The 25,052-nt window shown below is 37.3% G+C and overlaps 1 long non-coding RNA gene across 3 annotated transcripts in view; it reads left to right on the top strand.

Moving 5' to 3' along the window:
- Positions 1-23,561, top strand: part of LOC140844782 (uncharacterized) — a 33,067-nt gene extending 9,506 nt beyond the window's left edge. For all 3 annotated transcript variants that reach the window (XR_012123279.1, XR_012123278.1, XR_012123277.1), the window contains 3 exons: positions 20,078-20,183; positions 21,316-21,452; positions 22,498-23,561. This is a non-coding gene — a long non-coding RNA (uncharacterized lncRNA). The remainder of the gene's footprint in view (positions 1-20,077; positions 20,184-21,315; positions 21,453-22,497) is intronic.
- Positions 23,562-25,052: the final 1,491 nt, after the last annotated feature.

Here is a 25,052-nt window from a genome sequence, read left to right as displayed (position 1 = left end):
TGGTGGAAATGCCTTTAGTTGGTTTTCCCTCTGGTTCAACCTCTATATAACTACTTACACTTGAATTCTCATGGATTTGTTTTAATTTTAATCATTTGATGTTTTTAATTTACTTATATCCTTGTTCCAAAAATTTGTTTAGGGCAGTGATATGTCTTTGTTTTTCAAATCAAATAATTAAACATTTATTTGTCTAATGTCTAATGGAAAAATCACTGCATGAAGGGCTTATGTATTTCCTAAAATTATTATTCTCTGTAAATGATATCTTTCCACAGTATTCATTCTATCTGTATGCTTTCCATCACAAAAGAAAATAGCCATTTCTTTCCAGGGATGTGAGGCTTCATGTAATTTATTTGAAATAACCATATTTTAGAATTAAACTGAATATTCTTCAAAATGGCTCTTATTATATTTTTGGTTTTGTTTGTTTTATTTTTTCATTGGATTTAATTATGTCACAAGATGGACTTTCTGGATGACCAAGAGGATGCATTTGTTATTTAATAAAATTATTTTCAAGTAAATTGATGTGAAAACCAAAGTATCTTGGGTCATACACATTTGACTAAATTTAATCTCTGCCAATTTCATCCAAACTTAATCATTAATCACTTGATTTATTTTAATAGTAATTAAGGATAGTTTTAAGCTCTTCAGAAGTGATGTTTTAGCAACATTTTGCCTAAAAATACTGCATTCTACAGTTAATTCTATTAAAAAAAAAGATAATTTGTGTTGACTTGGCTTATCTTGGTGTTTAAGTACTTCCTTCAACCCATTGGAATTTTGAAAAAATGTGCTTACTCTTTAAGGTCCCTTGGTTATTTTTCTAGTATTTTCTATAGCATTTGTCATATAACCTTGGGGTCATGCAGTTTACTTAATTGGCAACAGAGTCTTGCAATAGGGGCTAAATTGATACAGAACATTTATTAGAATGATTAGTGTTTTTTTATGATAGAAGCAATGTCTGTTTACAAACATTTCTATAAAACTAAAGCTGCAAGGAAAGAAATGCATAAAAACGACTACTTTAAAAAGTTAATTATTTTTTATAAATATGCTCTGTGAAGTAATAAAGATTATGTAATTTTACAACCCTTTTGGTACCTGACTTTTTTCATGTAGAAACTAACATTTTTGGTTTCTACAAATGTACTTCATGACTACAGTTATGATTGAAATGAACTGTTTTTAAAAGAGGCCCAGTTAGTGGCAGACACTATTGATTGTAAATGAAAAATCTGAAAAAATGTAAAAACCAGAGTCATTGTCCGAACAGAATTTTTTTTTATACCCTCCCTACTGCCAATCATCCTAAAGTCCCAAAGGGCTAAGTTAGCACCAGGAATGGCCGGCGGTGGAAGACACCCCAGTCTCTCATCAGAGAAAGCAGTCCAGGAGCTGTGCCCAGACAGTCTTGTTGAGAGCCTAGCAGTGCAGTTAGTCTATTTTATGCTTTGGGCTCTTGTAATGGGATTATGATAACTTAAATAAAGATCATATATCTAACCTCATTCAGAGATGCTTTAGAAAGAAAATCAAGATTATCTGATTTGTTAATAAAATTTTCCTGGAGCTGGGATTGCATTTAAAGCCCTTTGTGAGAATAACTTCTTATCCACTTAAAAAGATATTGTAAGCGGTCACTGCTATTTCTAATTCTGTTATCTGACAAGTTGAGAGGTACAATTTTATTAGACAATTTTGGGAAGATTATTTTCCTCCCAGTAGGAAATATTAACCCACATCAGGGTCAGGGTCAGGCTGTTTGCTCTTCCCAAGATGGCTTGCCAGGTCTCAGTGACCACTCACTGGGCTGCGCTGCTTCAAGGGCCCTCATTTAGAGCAAAGGCTAGACTGTATCCTGCCTCAGCTGCTGCCTTCAAATCAGGAGAGAAAACTACATGTGTGTGTATTATTCTATGTTATATTCATCTCTATTAATATTGTATGGTGTAATACATAATATATGTTTTCTGTAACTATACTTGTGTATATATATAATTACCCTGAACAAGTGTTTACACACGAGTTTGTAGTGTATATGATAAAGAAGTCATTGTAAAATCTAACAAAATAACGGTTTCAGGGTCTATAATGAAGCAAGGAGAGTCCAGTCAAGAATCAGGGATGTGCGGGAGTGGATAGCAATGCTTACCTGAGCCAATTAATCTTGTCTCTTTCCTACCCCATGCCCATTCAGGAACTACACATTAGTAGCTTGAAATCAACCATTTACATATAAGCCAACATTACACATCAGGATCCTCTGCGGCCCTTACTGCTGCCCCAGGACACTGTTGCTTAACATGTAGCAAAATTAAGGAACTGCTTAGTGATCCTCAGGAATGAGTGCCGGGCTAGAACTTCTCCTCCATCCCTGAGAGGGAAGGAATCTGAAGAGTGTCAGAGATGGTCACCAGGCAGAAACCACAGGCTTCCGTGCAGCTTTCAGGCGTCCCAGATGAGGTGAGGCCAGACCCACGGTTTCCCAGGGCGGAGGGTCAGCCCCACTACCTGGCTGGCTGCAAGCTCCAAGTAAATGGTGGCACTCACTCTTCCAGCTGCTCGGTCACAGTGTTTCCACGAGGAATGTCAAGGGCTCATGTTTTTAAAATGTTCATCCTCGATTCATACCACCTGCTTACATTTGCAATAAAGTTAATGATCCTTTTAAATCCAAGGTAGAGGGGAGACCTGATGTAAAGTTATTCATGGTGCAAATTGCTTTTGCGATGTAATACTTAAAAAAAATGCCACACTATCTGCCCTAGGATATATTTCTTAAGTAAAGCTTATTCATAGACTTCACCAGTATTGAATAATAAGTTTTTAAAAACTGCTTTGAAATTCGTTTATATTTATACCTATATAGATATAGGTCTTGTCCTCGTATATGGCATTGACAGTCAACAGCAGAAAGAAAATATATTAAAAACTGCATTTTAAGTTATTAACATTTTACATTTTTATTACAATTTTGCTCTGAATATTTCCACACCAAAACTCTTCCTGAGGTATAATCACATTAAGACTTATTATGTACCTAATGTTTTTTTTCTTAAGGTAGCATACTAGGTATTAACAAACACACAAGAAAAATTTAAATAAACTAATACACATTATTTTTAGAAAATGAGTATTTTCTGAAATGGTTTAAAATAAACAATATTGCACTTCTTTTTCATACATTTTATAGATATAGATATGTAACTTATTGATGGTCATTTAATGTTTATTGAACAGTTTCAGACTTACAGTATTATAAACATTTGCAGAGAAATCCTTTATATATATAAAATGAGTGTATATTTATGTATATATGTATATATATTTGCATGCTTGTGTTACTGTAAGTATAGGAAAAATTCTTAAAAGTCAAATTACTGTAAAATTTAAATAAATCCATACTGAATTAATTTATGTAATTAGCTTTCTATTCTACATATCAGCTTTCACACACATTTAAAAGGCTTGATGGGAAAACCTTTTGCAAGTGCAAATTTACTGTTTAACATCTCGTGTCTCAAGGACATAAATATCATATGCTAAATAAATCACATTATTTGGCAAAATAGTCATAAAATATAATGATAAAAACCATATATATTTTTAAGAATAATAGAAAACCACAATTTTATTCTCTGATGAAGCTTATGTAGAAAATAAAGGTGCATTCTTGTGTTGCAACTATGCAAGTGCACTACCTAAGGTTCTGAATATTATCAGTTTTAATTGGAGAAAATTTGGCCTTTAATTGGAGAAAATTGGACCAGGAAGAGAATTACCCAATTCCCAAAACACTATACCCAGTTCTTTTAGGAATTTTTTTTTTTTTCTTTTTTTTTTTTTTTTGAGAGGGCATCTCTCATATTTATTGATCAAATGGTTGTTAACAACAATAAAATTCAGTATAGGGGGGTCAATGCTCAATGTACAATCATTAATCCATCTCAAGCCTAATTCTCGTCAGTCTCCAATCTTCTGAAGCATGACGAACAAGTTCTTACATGGTGAACGAATTCTTACAGAGTGAATAAATTCTTACATGGTGAACAGTACAAGGGCATTCATCACAGAAACTTTCGGTTTTGATCATGCAATATGACCTATAAACCATCAGGTCAAATATGAATATTCATTTGATTTTTGTACTTGATTTATATGTTGATCCCACATTTCTCCTATTATTATTATTATTTTTATTTTTAATAAAATGCTGAAGTGGTAGGTAGATGCAAGATAAAGGTAGAAAACATAGTTTAGTGCTGTAAGAAGGCAAATGTAGATGATCAGATGATCAGGTGTGTGCCTATGGACTAAGTATTAATCCAGGCTAGACAAGGGCAGCAAGACATCCACGGATGCAGAAGATTTCTCTCAAAGCAGGGGGGGTGAGGTTCTGAGCCTCACCTCTGTTGATCCCCAAATTCTCACCTGATGGCCCCCCTGCGACTGTGCCTGTCTTAGGTTGTTCCTCCCTTGAGGAATCTTACCCGTCTCTGGCTAACCAGTCATCTTCCGGGGCCATACAGGGAAATGTAAAGTTGGTAAGTGAGAGAGAAGCCATATTGTTTGCAAAGGTTAGCTTTTTACTTCTTTGCAGATTTATGCCCTGTGGCTTCTATGCCCAGCACTTGTCTCGAGGTATCTTTACCACCTGGAGGAATTATGATACTCGGTAAATTCGATATGAGGCACGAATTCTATTTAAGGTTTGTAATTAGGAAGGAAGAAGAAAAGCTATAGATGTAGCATATGAAGGAAACTTGGGAGGATTGATTATTTCTTTGACATATCTTCTTGTATAGTACCTTAAGTATGTATAGGTTTTAAACTACTAACTAATTTGCACACACATATTAATATAATAGGAATACGGTGACATAAACAAAGCAAATCTATAATTACCAGCCATCTCCAGTGAAGCCAAGAAAACCATTTAGGCACCCTAGGCATTTGTGAAAATTTATCTATGATATGATGGATATTTTCCAACTGTACTTGAACCATCAGACAAATTAAAGCAGCCCATTTCTGGGATCTGTTCACATCCCATATGTTCTTTTAACCATAGATAGTCTATAGTCATGAGATTTTGGGGTGCTACAACTTGCACCCCTCCCAACTCCTGGTTGAGTTCCAACAGTACAGATCCAGTCAAATTCGTTGTCTCACTGTATGCACATGCCAGCCTAGACATCTCCCTCCTCCTTCTTATGGCAAGTCCAGGAGACGGTGGGCTGGATGCAGCCATAACCGCAGCATCGTCCGGATCCCTGTGGAGGCTTTTTGATGATCATCCCCCGGCACGAGTCCTCCAGAGAGTGCTGATGCCGGAAGCTCCTCCTCATATCGTATCTTAGTTCATTTTCTGGGTATCCAAGCTAGGCCTTGATCTTCTGCGTAGAAACAAACAGACCCTTTGCCCACACTTTGACATGCCCTCTATACCACTGTGCAGAACTCATTGGAGGTCAGCACACAGTAACTGCTTTTTTTTTTTTTTTTTTAATTAAGAGAAAGGAATATTATCAGAAAAGAGTACCTCCATAACTGATCATCTGACACCCTTTAAGTGATCAACATTAAGGATATTTAAAGCATGCGTTGATCTTTGATTTACCAATAGTTTTATCCTGTTAAGGAGTAATCCCCCTTTTCTTTCTTTCTTTCTTTTTTTTTTTTTTTTTAAATTTTTAATCTACACTTACCTGAAGAATACTATGTTTACTATGCTCTCCCCTATATCAGGTCCCCCCTAACAACCACATTACGGTTACTGTCCATCAGCTTAGCAAAATGTGGTAGAGTCACTACTTGTCCTCTCTGTGTTGTGCAGCCCACCCTCCCCTTTCTCCCTCCCCCCCATGCATGCTAATCTTAATACCCCCCTTCTTCTTCCCCCCCCTTATCCCTCCCTGCCCACCCATCCTCCCCAGTTCCTTTCCCTTTGGTACCTGTTAGTCCATTTTTGGGTTCTGTAATTCTGCTGCTGTTTTGTTCCTTCAGTTTTTCCTTTGTTTCTATACTCCTCAGATGAGTGAAATCATTTGGTATTTCTCTTTCTCCGCTTGGCTTATTTCACTGAGCATAATACTCTCCAGCTCCATCCATGTTGCTGCAAATGGTTGGATTTTTCCACTTCTTATGGCTGAGTAGTATTCCTTTGTGTATATGTACCACATCTTCTTTATCCATTCATCTACAGATGGACATTTAGGTTGCTTCCAATTCTTGGCTATTGTAAATAGTGCAGCGATAAACATAGGAGTGCATCTGTCTTTCTCAAACTTGATTGCTGCGTTCTTAGGGTAAATTCCTAGGAGTGGAATTCCTGGGTCAAATGGTAGGTCTGTTTTGAGCATTTTGATGCACCTCCATACTGCTTTCCACAATGGTTGAACTAATTTACATTCCCACCAGCAGTGTAGGAGGGTTCCCCTTTCTCCACAGCCTCGCCAACATTTGTTGTTGTTTGTCTTTTGGATGGCAGCTATCCTTACTGGTGTGAGGTGATACCTCATTGTAGTTTTAATTTGCATTTCTCTGATAATTAGCGATGTGGAGCATCTTTTCATGTGTCTCTTGGCCATCTGTATTTCTTTTTTGGAGAACTGTCTGTTCAGTTCCTCTGCCCATTTTTTAATTGGGTTATTTGTTTTTTGTTTGTTGAGGCGTGTGAGCTCTTTATATATTCTGGACGTCAAGCCTTTATCAGATCTGTCATTTTCAAATATATTCTCCCATACTGTAGGGTTCCTTTTTGTTCTATTGATGGTGTCTTTCGCTGTACAGAAGCTTTTCAGCTTAATGTAGTCCCACTTGCTCATTTTTGCTGTTGTTTTCCTTGCCCGGGGAGATATGTTCAAGAAGAGATCACTCATGTTTATGTCTAAGAGGTTTTTGCCTATGTTTTTTTCCAAGAGTTTAATGGTTTTGTGACTTAAATTCAGGTCTTTGATCCATTTTGAGTTTACCTTTGTATATGGGGTTAGACAATGGTCCAGTTTCATTCTCCTACATGTAGCTGTCCAGTTTTGCCAGCACCATCTGTTGAAGAGACTGTCATTTTGCCATTGTATGTCCATGGCTCCTTTATCAAATATTAATTGACCATATATGTTTGGGTTAATTTCTGGGGTCTCTAATCTGTTCCACTGGTCTGTGGCTCTGTTCTTGTGCCAGTACCAAATTGTCTTGATTACTATGGCTTTGTAGTAGAGCTTGAAGTTGGGGAGTGAGATCCCCCCTACTTTATTCTTCTTTTTCAGGATTGCTTTGGCTATTCGGGGTCTTTGGTGTTTCCATATGAATTTTTGAATTATTTGTTCCAATTCATTGAAGAATGTTGCTGGTAATTTGAGAGGGATTGCATCAAATTTGTATATTGCTTTCGGCAGGATGGCCATTTTGACGATATTAATTCTTCCTAGCCATGAGCATGGGATGAGTTTCCATTTATTAGTGTCCCCTTTAATTTCTCTTAAGAGCGACTTGTAGTTTTCAGAGTATAAGTCTTTCACTTCCTTGATTAGGTTTATTCCTAGGTATTTTATTCTTTTTGATGCAATGGTGAATGGAATTGTTTTCCTGATTTCTCTTTCTATTGATTCGTTGTTAGTGTATAGGAAAGCTACAGATTTCTGTGTGTTGATTTTGTATCCTGCAACTTTGCTGTATTCCGATATCAGTTCTAGTAGTTTTGGAGTGGAGTCTTTAGGGTTTTTTATGTACAGTATCATATCATCTGCAAATAGTGACAGTTTAACTTCTTCTTTACCAATCTGGATTCCTTGTATTTCTTTGTTTTGTCTGATTGCCGTGGCTAGGACCTCCAGTACTATGTTAAATAACAGTGGGGAGAGTGGACATCCCTGTCTGGTTCCCGATCTCAGTGGAAATGCTTTCAGCTTCTCGCTGTTCAGTATAATGCTGGCTGTGGGTTTATCATATATGGCCTTTATTATGTTGAGGTACTTGCCCTCTATTCCCATTTTGCTGAGAGTTTTTATCATGAATGGATGTTGAATTTTGTCAAATGCTTTTTCAGCATCTATGGAGATGATCATGTGGTTTTTGTCTTTCTTTTTGTTGATGTGGTGGATGATGTTGATGGATTTTCGAATGTTGTACCATCCTTGCATCCCTGGGATGAACCCCACTTGGTCATGGTGTATGATCCTTTTCATATACTGTTGAATTCTGTTTGCTAATATTTTATTGAGTATTTTTGCATCTACATTCATCAGGGATATTGGTCTGTAATTTTCTTTTTTGGTGGGGTCTTTGCCTGGTTTTGGTATTAGGGTGATGTTGGCTTCATAGAATGAGTTTGGGAGTATTCCCTCTTCTTCTATTTTGTGGAACACTTTAAGGAGAATGGGTATTATGTCTTCTCTGTGTGTCTGATAAAATTCCGAGGTAAATCCGTCCGGCCCCGGGGTTTTGTTCTTGGGTAGTTTTTTGATTACTGTTTCAATTTCTTTGCTTGTAATTGGTTTGTTTAACTTTTGTGTTTCTTCCTTGGTCAGTCTTGGGAGGTTGTATTTTTCTAGGAAGTTGTCCATTTCTTCTAGGTTTTCCAGCTTGTTGGCATACAGGTTTTCATAGTAGTCTTTAATAATTCTTTGTATTTCTGTGGAGTCTGTCGTGATTTTTCCATTCTCATTTCTGATTATGTTGATTTGTGTTGACTCTCTTTTTCTCTTAATAAGTTGGGCTAGAGGCTTATCTATTTTGTTTATTTTCTCAAAGAACCAGCTCTTGGTTTCGTTGATTTTTGCTATTGTTTTATTCTTCTCAATTTTGTTTATTTCTTCTCTGATCTTTATTATGTCCCTCCTTCTGCTGACTTTAGGCCTCATTTGTTCTTCTTTTTCCAGTTTTAATAATTGTGATGTTAGACTATTCATTTGGGATTGTTCTTCCTTCTTCAAGTGTGCCTGGATTGCTATATACTTTCCTCTTAAGACTGCTTTTGCTGCATCCCACAGAAGTTGGGGCTTAGTGTTATTGTTGTCATTTGTTTCTATATATTCCTTGATCTCTATTTTGATTTGTTCATTGATCCATTGATTATTTAGTAGCATGTTGTTAAGCCTCCATGTGTTTGTGAGCCTTTTTGTTTTCTTTGTAGAATTTATTTCTACTTTCATACCTTTGTGGTCTGAAAAATTGGTTGGTAGAATTTCAATATTGTGGAATTTACTGAGGCTCTTTTTGTGAGCTAGTATGTGGTCTATTCTGGAGAATGTTCCGTGTGCACTTGAGAAGAATGTATATCCTGTTGCTTTTGGATGTAAAGTTCTATAGATGTCTATTAGGTCCATCTGTTCTAGTGTGTTGTTCAGTGCCTGTGTGTCTTTACTTATTTTCTGCCCGGTGGATCTATCCTTTGGGGTGAGTGGTGTGTTCAAGTCTCCTACAATGAATGCATTGCAGTCTATTTCCCTCTTTAGTTCTGTTAGTATTTGCTTCACATATGCTGGTGCTCCTGTATTGGGTGCATATATATTTAGAATGGTTATATCCTCTTGTTGGACTGAGCCCTTTATCATTATGTAGTGGCCTTCTTTATCTCTTGTTACTTTCTTTGTTTTGAAGTCTATTTTGTCTGATATTAGTACTGCAACCCCTGCTTTCTTCTCACTGTTGTTTGCCTGAAATATGTTTTTCCATCCCTTGACTTTTAGTCTATGCTTATCTTTGAGTTTAAGGTGAGTTTCTTGTAAGCAGCATATAGATGGGTCTTGCTTTTTTATCCATTCTATTACTCTATGTCTTTTGATTGGTGCATTAAGTCCATTTACATTTAGGGTGACTATTGAAAGATATGTACTTATTGCCATTGCAGGCTTTAGATTCGTGGTTACCAAAGGTTCAAGGTTAGCTTCTTTAGTATCTTACTGCCTAACTTAGCTTGCTTATTGAGCTGTTATATACACTGTCTGGAGATTCTTTTCTTCTCTCCCTTCTTATTCCTCCTCCTCCATTCTTCATATGTTGTGTGTTTTGTTCTGTGCTCTTTTTAGGGGTGTTCCCATCTAGAGCAGTCCCTGTAGGATGCCCTGTAGAGGTGGTTTGTGGGAAGCAAATTCCCTCAGCTTTTGCTTGTCTGGGAATTGTTTGATCCCACCATCATATTTAAATGATAGTCGTGCTGGATACAGTATCCTTGGTTCAAGGCCCTTCTGTTTCATTGCATTAAGTATATCATGCCATTCTCTTCTGGCCTGTAGGGTTTCTGTTGAGAAGTCTGATGTTAGCCTGATTGGTTTTCCTTTATAGGTGACCTTTTTCTCTCTAGCTGCCTTTAAAACTCTTTCCTTGTCCTTGATCCTTGCCATTTTAATTATTATGTGTCTTGGTGTTGTCCTCCTTGGATCCTTTCTGTTGGGGGTTCTGTATAATTCCATGGTCTGTTCGATTATTTCCTCCCCCAGTTTGGGGAAGTTTTCAGCAATTATTTCTTCAAAGACACTTTCTATCCCTTTTCCTCTTTCTTCCTCTTCTGGTATCCCTATAATACGAATGTTTTTCCTTTTGTATTGGTCACATATTTCTCTTAGTGTTGTTTCAAGGAATTTTTTTTTTAAGTAAAGTAATGTAGTCTAAGCTTGTTTCCCCATATGGGATATGGTTATTGAGAGTTGCTTCAATTTAAATATCCACATATGGTTCAGGAAGGCCTGAAAAAGCTATGAACATTTATTTAAATTAGTAACATGTGGAGATTTTTTGTTTAAATGACTACTTAAAATAATTTCAGGAAATAGGTTCATGAGGCCAATCAGACTGGTTGCCAAAATAACTCGATATTACAACTTTTCTTTTTCAAAATATATGTTAAATCTGGATAAAAAATTCTAGTTGCCTGTGATAATCTTAGACTGAATATTATAAGTTTTAATGATAGTCAAGAGACATATTGTTTTAAATAGTGATATTGTAATTTAAAATATACCTAGAAAGGCATTCAAATATGGAGGAAGAGGTAAAGTTGTCTCTTTTCACAGATAACATGATCTTATATGTTGAAGACTAAAGATTTTACCAACAAATCTGGCAGACCTAAGAAATGAATTCAGCAGTTATAGAACACAAATTCAACACATAAAAAGCAGTTACATTTCTATGTACTAACAATGAAAAATCTGACAAGGAAATTAAAAAAACAATACCATTTACAATAGCATAAGAAAGAACAGAATACCTAGGAATAAACACTGCTGGGAGAAATTAAAGAAGGACCAATACACTAGAGGAGACCCTGAGTTCATGGATTGGGAGATTTAATACTGTTAAAATATCGATACTTATTAATATTATAATTAATATAATAAGTACCAATATTAATACCACAGATTTGATGTAGTTCCTGTCAAAATCCAGACTGCAGAAACAGAAAAATATTTTCCTGAAATTCATATGGAATCTCAAGGGACTCTGTTTAGACAAAATGGTCTTGAAAAATAACAGATTTGAATGATAAAACTCTTAGAGGATAAAAAAGGCAAAAATCTCTTGAATATGAACATGAGCAACTTTTTCCTGAATGCATCTCAATGGGACTGAACAAATGGGACTACATCATGCAAAAAAGCTTCTGTACAGCAAATGACACGATCAGCAGAACAAAAAGACATCCTACAGTATGGGAGAATATATTTGTAAATGACATATCTGACAAGGGGTTAACATCCAAAATATATAAAGAACTCATATGCCTCAGCACCCAAAAAACAAATAACCCTATTAAAAAATGGGTGGATGATATGAACAGACAATTCTCCAAGGAAGAAATTCAGATGGCCAACAGGCACATGAAAAGAAGCTTTACATCACTAATTATCAGGGAAATGCAAATTAAAACCACAATGAGATACCATCTCACGCCAGTTAGGATGGCCAACATAGAAAAGAATAAGAACAACAAGTGCTGGTGAGGATGCGGAGAAAGGGGAGCCCTGATACTCTGCTGGTGGGAATGTAAACTAGTTCAACCATTGTGGAAAGCAGTATGGAGGTTCTTAAAAAAACTCAAAATAGGGAGGCGGAGCCAAGATGGTGGCGTGAGTAGAGCAGCAGAAATCTCCTCCCAAAACCACATATATCTAAGAAAATATAGCAAAGACAACTCTTCCTAAAATAGAGACCAGAGGACACAGGACAACATCCAGACCACATCCACACCTGCGAGAACCCAGCACATCGCAAAGGGGGTAAGATACAAGCCCTGGCCTGGTGGGACCCGAACGCCCCTCCCCCCAGCTCCGGGGGGGGGGGGAGAAGAGAGGTCTGAGCAGGAGGGAGAAGGAGCCCAGGACTGCTGAACACCCAGCCCCAGCCATCCGCACCAGAGTGCAGACACAGTGCATACGTGGGGTCCTGGATACTAGGGAAACAGGGTGGCAGGACTGGTGAGGTGACAGGGTGCCTGAGGCCGATGCGGGAGAAAAAAGAAACGAGAGTGGCCATTTTTTTTTCTCCTCTTTTTTTTTTTTTTGGCGAGTGCTTTTTGGAAGTCTTAAAGGGACAGGGACCCCAATACTAGGGAAACAGGGCAGGAAGACCAGTGAGTGGGTGCCTGAGACCAGCGACTGAGGACAAAGAAAATCGTGCATTTTTCTTTTTTTTCTTTTTTTCTTTTTTTAATTATTTATTTAATTTTGTTGTTGTTGTTGCTGTTGTTTTGGTTTGGAGACTGCTTTTTGGAAGTCTTAAAGGGGCAGGACAGGACACTTAGTCCAGAGGCAGGGAATCTGGGGATCTCTGGGCACTCTAACCCCCTGGGCAGCAGGGAGCATGGAGGTCCCTTACGGAGATAAATAGCCTCCCGGCCACTCCCCCTCCAACGGGGCTCCACCCTTTTTGGAGCAGCAGCCAGGCAGGAAGCAGAAGCCCTGTCTATGTGCCCCTGTCAGCACGCAGCTGCCCAGCACAAACCGCTAGAGGTCGGAGTTCTCCCAGGAGAGGAAGGCCACAAACCAACAAGGAGGAAAGCTCTTCCAGCCGTCACTCGTACCAGCTCTGCAAACTATCTCTATCACCATGAAAAGGCAAAACTACAGGCAGACAAAGATCACAGAGTCAACCCCTGAGAAGGAGACAGACCTAATGAGTCTTCCTGAAAAAGAATTCAAAATAAAAATCATGAACATGTTGATGGAGATGCAGAGAAAAATGCAAGAGCAATGGGATGAAGTCCGGAGGGAGATCACACATGTCAGGAAGGAGATCACAGAAGTGAAACAAACCCTGAAAGGATGTATAAGCAGAATGGATAAGATGCAAGAGGTCATTGAAGGAATAGAAAACAGAGAACAGGAACGTATAGAAGCTGACATAGAGAGAGATAAAAGGATCTCCAGGAACGAAACAATACTAAGAGAACTATGTGACCAATCCAAAAGGAACAATATCTGTATTATAGGGGTACCAGAAGAAGAAGAGAGAGGAAAAGGGATAGAAAGTGTCTTTAAGGAAATAATTGCTGAAAACTTTCCCAAACTGGGGGAGGAAATAATCGAACAGACCACGGAAATACACAGAACCCCCAAAAGAAAGGATCCAAGGAGGACAACACCAAGACACATAATAATTAAAATGGCAAGGATCAAGGACAAGGAAAGAGTTTTAAAGGCAGCTAGAGAGAAAAAGGTCACCTATAAAGGAAAACCCATCAGGCTATTATCATCAGACTTCTCAACAAAAACCCTACAGGCCAGAAGAGAATGGCATAATATATTTAATTACAATGAAACAGAAGGGCCTTGAACCAATGATACTGTATCCAGCACGACTATCATTTAAATATGATGGCGGGATTAAACAATTCCCAGACAAGCAAAAGCTGAGGGAATTTGCTTCCCGCAAACCACCTCTACAGGGCATCCTACAGGGACTGCTCTAGATGGGAGCACTCCTAAGAAGAGCACAGAACAAAACACACAACATATGAAGAATGGAGGAGGACGAATAAGAAGGGAGAGAAGAAAAGAATCTCCAGACAGTGTATATAACAGCTCAATAAGCGAGCTAAGTTAGGCAGTAAGATGCTAAAGAAGCTAACCTTGAACCTTTGGTAACCATGCATCTAAAGCCTGCAATGGCAATAAGTATATATCTCTCAATAGTCACCCTAAATGTAAATGGACTGAATGCACCAATCAAAAGGCACAGAGTAATAGAATGGATAAAAAAGCAAGACCCATCTATATGCTGCTTAGAAGAAACTCACCTCAAACCCAAAGACATGCACAGACTAAAAGTCAAGGGATGGAAAAACATATTTCAGGCAAACAACAGTGAGAAGAAAGCAGGGGTTGCAGTACTAATATCAGACGAAATAGACTTCAAAACAAAGAAAGTAACAAGAGATAAAGAAGGACACTACATAATGATAAAGGGCTCAGTCCAACAAGAGGATATAACCATTATAAATATATATGCACCCAACACAGGAGCACCAGCATATGTGAAACAAATACTAACAGAACTAAAGGGGGAAATAGACTGCAATGCATTCATATTACGAGACTTCAACACACCACTCACCCCAAAGGATAGATCCACCGGGCAGAAAATAAGTAAGGACACACAGGCACTGAACAACACACTAGAACAGATGGACCTAATAGACATCTATAGAACTCTACATCCAAAAGCAACAGGATATACATTCTTCTCAAGTGCACATGGAACATTCTCCAGAATAGACCACATACTAGCCCACAAAAAGAGCCTCAGTAAATTCCAACATATTGAAATTCTACCAACCAGTTTTTCAGACCACAAAGGTATAAAACTAGAAATAAATTCTACAAAGAAAACAAAAAGGCTCACAAACACATGGAGGCTTAACAACATGCTTCTAAATAATCAATGGATCAACGAACAAATCAAAACAGAGATCAAGGAATATATAGAAACAAATGACAACAACAACACAAAGCCCCAACTTCTGTGGGACGCAGAGAAAGCAGTCTTAAGAGGAAAGTATATAGCGATCCAGGCACACTTGAAGAAGGAAGAACAATCCCAAATGAATAGTCTAACATCACAATTATCGAAACTGGAAAAAGAAGAACAAATGAGGCCTAAAGTCAGCAGAAGGAGGGACATAATAAAGATCAGAGAAGAAATAAACAAAATTGAGAAGAATAAAACAATAGCAAAAATCAACAAAACCAAGAGCTGGTTCTTTGAGAAAATAAACAAAATAGATAAGCCTCTAGCCAAACTTATTAGGAGAAAAAGAGAATCAACACAAATCAACAGAATCAGAAAGGAGAATGGAAAAATCATGACAGACTCCACAGAAATACACAAGAATCTGAATTTTGGAATTTGAAATTTGAAAGAATTATGAAAGACTACTATGAAAACCTATATGCCAACAAGCTGGAAAACACAGAAGAAATGGACAACTTCCTAGAAAAATACAACCTCCCACGACTGACCAAGGAAGAAACACAGAAGTTAAACAAATCAATTATGAGCAAAGAAATTGAAACGGTAATCAAAAAACTACCCAGGAACAAAACCCCGGGGCTGGACGGATTTACCTCGGAATTTTATCAGACACACAGAGAAGACATAATACCCATTCTCCTTAAAGTGTTCCAAAAAATAGAAGAGGAGTGAATACTCCCAAACTCATTCTATGAAGCCAACATCACCCCAATACCAAAACAAGGCAAAGACCCCACCAAAAAAAAAATTACAGACCAATATCCCTGATGAATGTAGATGCAAAAATACTCAATAAAATATTAGCAAACAGAATTCAACAGCATATCAAAAGGATCATACACCATGACCAACTGGGATTCATCCCAGGGATGCAAGGATGGTACAACATTCGAAAATCCATCAACATCATCCACCACATCAACAAAAAGAAAGACAAAAATCACCTGATCATCTCCGTAGATGCTGGAAAAGCATTTGACAAAATTCAACATCCATTCATGATAAAAACTCAGCAAAATTGGAATAGCGGGCAAGTACCTCAACATAATAAAGGCCATATATCATAAACCCACAGCCAATAGTATACTGAACAGCGAGAAGCTGAAAGATTTTCCTCTGAGATCGGCAACCAGACAGGGATGCCCACTCTCCCCACTGTTATTTAACATAGTACTGGAGGTCCTAGCCACGGCAATCAGACAAAACAAAGAAATACAAGGAATACAGATTGGTAAAGAAGAAGTTAAACTGTCACTATTTGCAGATGATATGATATTGTACATAAAAAACTCTAAAGACTCCACTCCAAAACTACTAGAACTGATATCGGAATACAGCAAAGTTGCAGGATACAAAATTATCACACAGAAATCTGTTGCTTTCCTATACACTAACAATGAACCAATAGAAAGAGAAATCAGGAAAACAATTCCATTCACAATTGCATCAAAAAGAATAAAGTACCTAGGAATAAACCTAACCAAAGAAGTGAAAGACCTATACCCTGGAAACTACAAGTCACTCTTAAAAGAAATTAAAGGGGACACTAACAAATGGAAACTCATCCCATGCTCATGGCTAGGAAGAATTAATATCAGCAAAATGGCCATCCTGCCCAAAGTAATATACACATTTGATGCAATCCCTATCAAATTACCAGCAACATTGCTCAATGAACTGGAACAAATAATTCAAAAATTCATATGGAAACACCAAAGACCCCAAATAGCCAAAGCAATCCTGAAAAAGAAGAATAAAGTAGGGGGGATCTCACTCTCCAACTTCAAGCTCTACTACAAAGCCATAGTAATGAAGACAATTTGGTACTGGCACAAGAACAGAGCCACAGACCAGTGGTACAGATTAGAGACTCCAGACATTAACCCAAACATATATGGTCAATTAATATTTGATAAAGGAGCCATGGACATACAATGGTGAAATGACAGTCTCTTCAACACATGGTGCTGGCAAAACTGGACAGCTACATATAGGAGAATGAAACTGGACCATTGGCTTACCCCATACACAAAAGTAAATTCAAAATGGATGAAAGACCTGAATGTAAGTCATGAAACCATAAAACTCTTAGAAAAAAACATAGGCAAAAACCTTTTAGACATAAACATGAGTGACCTCTTCTTGAACATATCTCCCTGGGCAAGGAAAACAACAGCAAAAATGAACAAGTGGGACTATATTAAGCTGTAAAGCTTCTGTACAGCAAAAGACACCATCAATAGAACAAGAAGGAACCCTACAGTATGGGAGAATATATTTGTAAATGACACATCCGATAAAGGCTTGACGTCCAGAATATATAAAGAGCTCACATGCCTCAACAAACAAAAACCAAATAATCCAATTAAAAAATGGGCAGAGGAACTGAACAGACAGTTCTCCAAAAAAGAAATACAGATGGCCAACAGACACATGAAAAGATGCTCCATATCGCTAATTATCAGAGAAATGCAAATTAAAACTACTATGAGATATCACCTCACACCAGAAAGGATGGCTGCCATCTAAAAGACAAACAACAGCAAATGTTGGTGAGGCTGTGGAGAAAGAGGAACCCTCCTACACTGCTGGTGGGAATGTAAATTAGTTCAACCATTGTGGAAAGCAGTATGGAGGTTAATCATAATGCTCAAAACACACCTACCATTTGATCCAGGAATTCCACTCCTAGGAATTTACCCTAAGAACGCAGCAATCAAGTTTGAGAAAGACATATGCACCCCTATGTTTATCGCAGCACTATTTACAATAGCCAAGAAATGGAAGCAACCTAAGTGTCCATCAGCAGATGAATGGATAAAGAAGAAGAGGTGGTACATATACACAATGGACTATTATTCAGCCATAAGAAGAAAACAAATCCTACCATTTGCAACAACATGGATGGAGCTAGAGAGTATTATGCTCAGTAAAATAAGCCAGGTGGAGAAAGAGAAGTACCAAATGATTTTACTCATTTGTGGAGCATAAGAACAAAACAAACCTGAAGGAACAAAACAGCAGCATACTTACAGGTCCCAAGAATGGACTAACAGTTGCCAAAGGGAAAGGGACTGGGGGTGAGATGGGTGAGAAGGGAGGGATAAGGGGAAAAAGGGGCCTTAAGATTAGCACACATAACCTGGGGGAAGGCAGTATAGCACAGAGAAGACAAGTAGTGATTCTATAGCATCTTACTATGCTGATGGACAGTGGCTGTAATGGGATATGTGGTGGGGACTTGATAATGGGGGGAATCTAGTAATCACAATGTTGCTCATGTAATTGTATATCAATGATATCAAAATTTAAAAAAATTAAAAATAATAACAAATTTGGAGCTATCACAAAGTTCCAAAAGGTATTTTACAAAGCTACAAAATCAAAACTGGCTGGTAACAGTAGAAAGAAAACCATGTAGATCATTTGAATAGGGTAGAAGCTCCCAAAGTATACCCTCACATGTATGGTTAAATGGTTTGCGATAAGAATGTCAAGACCACTTAATGAGGAAAGGACAGTCTTTCCAATAAATGGTGCCTGGAAAACTGAATATTTCCCTGCAAAAGAGCAGCATTGGACACTTACTTGTACTATATACAAACTTTAAATCAAAATGGATCAAAGACATACATATAAGCACTGAAACTATGAAACTCTTAGAAGAAAGCATAAAGTAAAAGTTACAGGACCCTGGGTTTGGCAATGATTTCTTAGGGTTGACATCAGTACAGGTAACAAATGGAAAAAGGCCTCAGTAAATTGGCCTATGTCTAAATGAAAACTTCTGTGCATCACAAGACACATCGATAGAGTCTGAACACAATACCTGGAATGGGAGAAAAATATTTTCATATCCTACATCTGATAAAGGTTAATACCCGGACTCCATAAAGAACCCCTACAACTCACCCCAGACAAGCAAAAGACCTAATTTAAAAATGGGCAAAGGACTTGAATAAACATTTCTCCAAAGAAGAATGGCCAAAAAGCATATGCAAAGATGTTTAGCTTTGTTAATTATTAGGGAAACGTAAATCAAAACCACACTGAGGTACCAGCTCATATTTGTCAGGATGGCCACTATTAAGACAAACAAACCAAAGAAATTAAGTGTTGGCAAGCATGTGGAGAAATCAGAGCCCTTGTGCTCTGTTAGTAGGAATGTACAAGGATGCAGCCACTATGGGAAAAGTTATAGAGATTTCTCAAAAAATTCACAATAGAACTATCATGTGATCCAGCAATGTCACTTCTGGGTACACATCCAAAAGGACTGAAAGTGGAGGTGCAAAGAGCTGTATGCACCCATGTTCACAGTATCATCATTTGCAACAGCCAACAGGTGGAAGCAACTTGAGTCCATCGATAAGTACATAGATAAACAAAATTTGGCTTCTACATCAATAGAATAGTCTTCAGCACTGAAAAAAAAGAGGAAATTTTGACACAGGCACAACACTAATAAACCTTGAGGTCACAATGATATAGCAAATGAACCAATCACAAAAGGACAAATACTGTGTGACTCCACCTTTATGAAATACTTAGTGTTCGGAGACAAGAAGTGAAATGGTTGTTAAGAGGGTACAGGAGGCTAATGAGGAGATATATGCAACAGATACAGTTTCAGTTTTGCCAGATGAAGGGTTCTGTGAATGGACAGTAGGATGGTAGGAAAACAATATGAATGTGCTTAGCCACTTAACTGAACACTTAATAATGGGCAATCTGGTACATTTCATTTTATATATATTTTACCACAATTAAAAATTTTTAAATGATACTATTACCATTCACTTTTTGACATTGGGAGTTTAATATTCCAAGGAAATCATATGTTAAATTTATGTTAGGGACAGAAAAGCTTCCCTTCCTCATTGAAAAAAAAATTTTTTAAGTATTGTTATTATAAACATTAACATTTTTGAGAAAATGAGATGATTGGATGTAAATTAAAATTTTATTGCTTTTACATTAGAAAAAGAATCCAATGTTTTTGAAGTGATTTAATATTAAGCCTCTTATTTTTATTAACTTAGATAACATGAAACTTCTAGTTATAACTGTCGTGATCTGTTCCTGTTTTTAGATTTATCCATAGCATTCCACATGCATAAATTTGATGTACAAAAGTAAGACAGACTCCTTCACTATGGACTGAGTCACATCAACTGCACAGAACATAGTGAGGAAAGGTGAGTGAAAGCAAGTATAATATTTTTTGTATCAAATATATGAATTATCTTTCAGGGAAAGTTTTCTAAAGTCATATTTTAATTTAGTTTCTAATATTGACCTATTTTTATTTCACAAAAGAGCTAAATTAAACGTGAAATGTCTTCTTTAAACAGTATTTGAACACTTGAAATATCTAAAATTACAAGTTAGTGTTTCACTGTTTTGATACACATATTGACTGTTATATAAAGTCAGTGGCTCTGAGTGTATTTTTAATGATTAATATGGTTTTCTGGGTATGTTCCCCCTAAGAAAAAGCCTCTCTTTTTATTTCCCTATAGATCCTATACACACAGTAATGGGCATTTCTTTAATAATACTTTTATTATTACTTATAAAACTTATTGCATCATACAATAAAAGGCATCATGAAAATTTTTCTACTTATTGATTTTTTAAATATTTGGAATTTATTCAAGCATTTTCTTATTTCTCTTCCATGACATACAGTTTTTATTTTGAATTTTATAAATGCTCTAATTCCTTTGTTGATTTTGTAAGGTGAAAATCAGTCAAAATAATACACCAGTAAATTAGAAATGATTTCCAGTCTTAATCAGAATAGAATTTTCTTTCCTTTTGATAGCATATTTTAAAAGTACGAAAGTGAACCAATTCTGCAATTATTATTATTATACAAATTTGGGCTTCTCTTTTTATTCACAAATTTAAGAATAAACCTTCAACAGAAATTTTATCCCTCAGGTAAAGCATATTCTATCTTTTGAAAGAGAAGGTGAAACAATTAATTCTAGACTTTGGATTCAGTTTTCACAAATCTGCTTCATATTTACCAGTGAAGATTTTGTAAAGGGAAGGCAAAGTGTTTTGTTCTTAGTTTCTTATTATTCTGGAAAAATGTGTGGGATAGGATCTCTCTAGAATAATATTGTTTTACTTTAGGTGAGAAAGCAAAAAGGACCCAGAATTCTGAATTTATATTCTCAATGACAATAGAGGAAATGATTCATTAGACAATTACCAAATATGAGAATTTCTTCAAAGAAATGAAGTCTTGTATTTAAAGTTCTCCCTCTCTCTCCCCCTCCTCTTCCTTCTCTCTCTGTCTCCCTCTCTCCCTGAGGAAAGGCCTCATGAGGTCAGACCTAGAAGGTGGCCAGCTGTATACAAGCTAGGAAGAGAGCCCTCAGCAGAAATCGAATCAGCCAGCCCCTTGAACTTGGACTGCCATCCTCCAGAACTGTGAGAAGATGAATTTCTGTTGGGTAAGCCACCCAGTCTAAGGTATTTTATATGACAGCCTGAATTAACTAGTAGAGGGACTGCATCAATTTTTAAAATGTGGTGAATACTAAAGGCTACTTTGAATGAGTGTATCATGCAAACACTATAAACTCAGCTATTAATGTTAAAGTCATGTAATTCAGAAAAAAGTTTACTAAACAGATCAAGAATATTCTGGAACAACAAAATCTTGCAAGATAGATACAATTTAGAGCCAATTTTCCCAATAATACAAGTAATTACCATTAATCTTCAGTGAAGAAGGACAAAAGCCCAGTAACACAACACACCATGGAATGACAACTGATCTCATGTCAAACTATCAGGGTAGACATTCTTACCTAAAATTTTCCCATTAAAAATTCATTAATAACCTCAATTATACATAAGTCATTCTTAAGTTAACTAAACTCAGTGGAAATCAAGTAGACGTTGCAAAGTTTGTAGTTCAAACTTGACAAAACCCTGTGCCTAGACCCTCTTACACCACATACACACACACAATTACTGAATCAATCTAGTTTATATTTATTTTTACCCTGGATGCTAAAAATTTCTCAAATATGACTAAATTCATTACCATATGGATATTTGCCTGTTCTGTGAACCCAGGAAGTGAAAAGAGAGGATTTTTGCCAAAGTGGTTAGTCAGTAACCAACTATAGAAAACAAAACAGTTGGTTAGACTTTTTTAAACATGACTTTAATGAGTCGTTTTATATGACCTTGTCTGACAGCTGTCAACTGTTAATGGCCCATATGTAAGGAAATAAAATTACAGACTATAAATTTATTGAAGGAATGGAAAGCCATTTCTCTGTAGAAAGCTTTCAGTGATGCTGTCGGTGTCCCCCTCACAGTTCTGCATGCCTCATAAGACATATTTTGATCTCACATAATGAAAATAGTATAAATGGAAAATTGTCAATAATCCACTACTAATCATGGGTGCATTACTCATGCATAGATGCATTAATATCAACTTCACCTGCTCAATTCTTATCCTGATTTTATTCCTCTCTGCAGATTAACAGATTAAGAAGGACAAAGGAAAATAAAGAAGCTGCATTCAATGGAGAATTACTTATAATCAGAGCTCCACTTGATTTCAAGACTGTAGCTGAATCCTTTTCCGGAAAGGGTTGATATAAATTTAAGTGTTGGGCACCATATCGCCTATATTTCAGCTGCTCAATTCTGGCTTTGGTGAAAGGGCCATGGAAGGTAGACAGCACAGTGAGTGTGGTCCTATTCCAAGGAGGCTCTATTTATAAACATGTGACCATCCAGATCTGGACCAAGCCCTTGATTTGGTGACTCCTCTTCTGAAGGAACAGCGGTGTTGAAATTAGCAAGGGGGCTAAACAGAGGGCATGACACAGATTTGGTAAAAGATGTTGGTCCCTGTTGAAGAGGAAGACTGAGTTTCAGTCTAGTAATGTATCAGCCACTCAGAAGGGTGAAAAGACTGGAGAAGGACAATAGGGAACCCCTGCGTCCCTTCTCTAAGCTGTTTCTGCCCTTCGGGAATTTCAGGTGGCTGGGGGAGACACCTGAACACAGCTGTATATGATGAAAGGTGGCCTGTAATTCTGACACTAAAGCATAAAGGGATCTATGTAACTCCAGATGCAGGAATTATTTATGAATGAAACAAGAAGAATGCAGAGGACTCACTGAAGCTGCTGGTTTTGACCTGTCACTTGGCTTTGCTTCTCCTGGACCCTGGCCTTACAGCAGCCACTATGCCGAAGCTTGATTCCCTCACTGCTTTGTTCATAGGCCTGATTCCTATTCTGTATGCATGTGCACTACCTTGATTTAACTCAGCAGAAACACATCCTCTTCAGCATCTGAAACCCAGGATTATGGTATATACCTGAGAAAAGAAAGGGACTCTCCCGAACTGACCACACAGAACCAGAAACTGACAAGCAAAGGAGCACAGATTTTCTCCCAAGTACTGTGCCAATTGATTCACTAAAAGGGGTACTCAAGAGAAACTGGGAAATAACTGTAGAATCCATATATATTTTAGCTTATTTTTAAGCAAACATGATCTGTATGGGGTGCTCATGTAATATAGCAAATTAAATAATTTTCAAAAAATGTTTTGGTTGTCTTCATAAAATATTGAGAAAAAAAACACATGGAGGCAAAAAAAAAAATTCTGAACCAATGAGATCCCATCCAAAAAACTAGCTGTATTTTTTTTTAAAGAATAGTGCCTCTTTTCTGAGCCAGAAATATTGTCTTCTGAGTTTTCTACCAGTGCTACACATGTTTCCATGGCAAATAAGCAATAAAGAATAGGAAAAGAATATCAAATATTTTTTAAAAATTTGCCTGGCCAGAGTCATTCCTTCATGTGTTCCTTATGTACACATACAATAACTCTTCAGAAAGATAATATGCAGCAACCACGTGTTAGTTTCTGGGAATGTCACATATTGTGGGTAAGGTGGACAATTAAATAAGCTAGTATGATATAGTGAGGAAGACGTGAGCTTTAGCAATCAAGATAATTCGATTATTCCATCTCTTAAATGACCATAAATCATTATAAATCCCCTCAAGTGAAGATTGCTTCAACAAATATTGGTTCCTATGACACCAGGCAGAGTGCTTGATGCTAAGTAACCAGCAGTAAACGTGAGTTTATAGTTCAGTGGAAGCAAGCTGCTGGCAGAAACAGGAGAGTGTCAGCCAGTATAATAATTGCAGGTGTAGTGGGAAAAAAAAGTGGGCGTGCACCCCACCCTCAGAGCCCAGAATGCTGCAAGACAAGGAAGAAACATCAAAGCTGAGATTTGAAACCCCCAGGTGCGTGGGGAGAAGGCACGGTGAGAAAGAGCACGTACTAGTCAGGGGACAGATAAAATATGACCCAACTCTAACTAGAATAAAAGGCAGTCTGTTCTTGCAGGCTGTACTCATGTGCTTAAGGAGGCAATAGGAAATCACTGGGCCTCCTGGAGACAGGCAGGGCTGCCCTGCTTAGAACAAACTGGGTTGGATTTCCTGGGGCTTGAGTTACTTGGGTCACTGTGGGCCTGGTGTTACTTGACTCTCTTTTAAGACAAATAAAAACAAACCTAAAGAACCCATTTATGGGCAGCAGTTAGGCTTTGGCAAAAATAGCTTTTATTGAAAGAGTCCATTCACTCTTTAGAGGCACTCATAACTACATGGTGGCTTTTCATCTTCTAGAGGAAAGGGAAGAGCATCAACTGTTCCATCCTCACCATTCAAACACCCGCACGCCGCCCCAAGGAGAAACATCAAGAAAAGCAATCTCCTTTACAATCTAAGCCGCTGTGCATACCAAGGGGGCCGTGGAGGGAAAGTTACGATAGGATATACACTTTATGGTTTACCCTGAGACATTTTTGGTATTTACAAATGGGTGCTGTTCAGATAACTGCAAAGAATCATTCTCATGAGAGATCCTAAAACTTTCTGGAGTTCATAAATCGCTAATAATTTTATGGAAATCAACACTTTACTGTGGCCCCCAAAATCCTTCCAGAGTATATTGCCCATGATCTGAGCTAAGACTAAAGTTTAATTCTCTTTACTAT

This window comes from Manis javanica, chromosome 12 (assembly GCF_040802235.1).
Source record: "Manis javanica isolate MJ-LG chromosome 12, MJ_LKY, whole genome shotgun sequence".
Taxonomy (NCBI): domain Eukaryota; kingdom Metazoa; phylum Chordata; class Mammalia; order Pholidota; family Manidae; genus Manis; species Manis javanica.
This window is presented reverse-complemented; position numbering and strand designations above follow the sequence as displayed.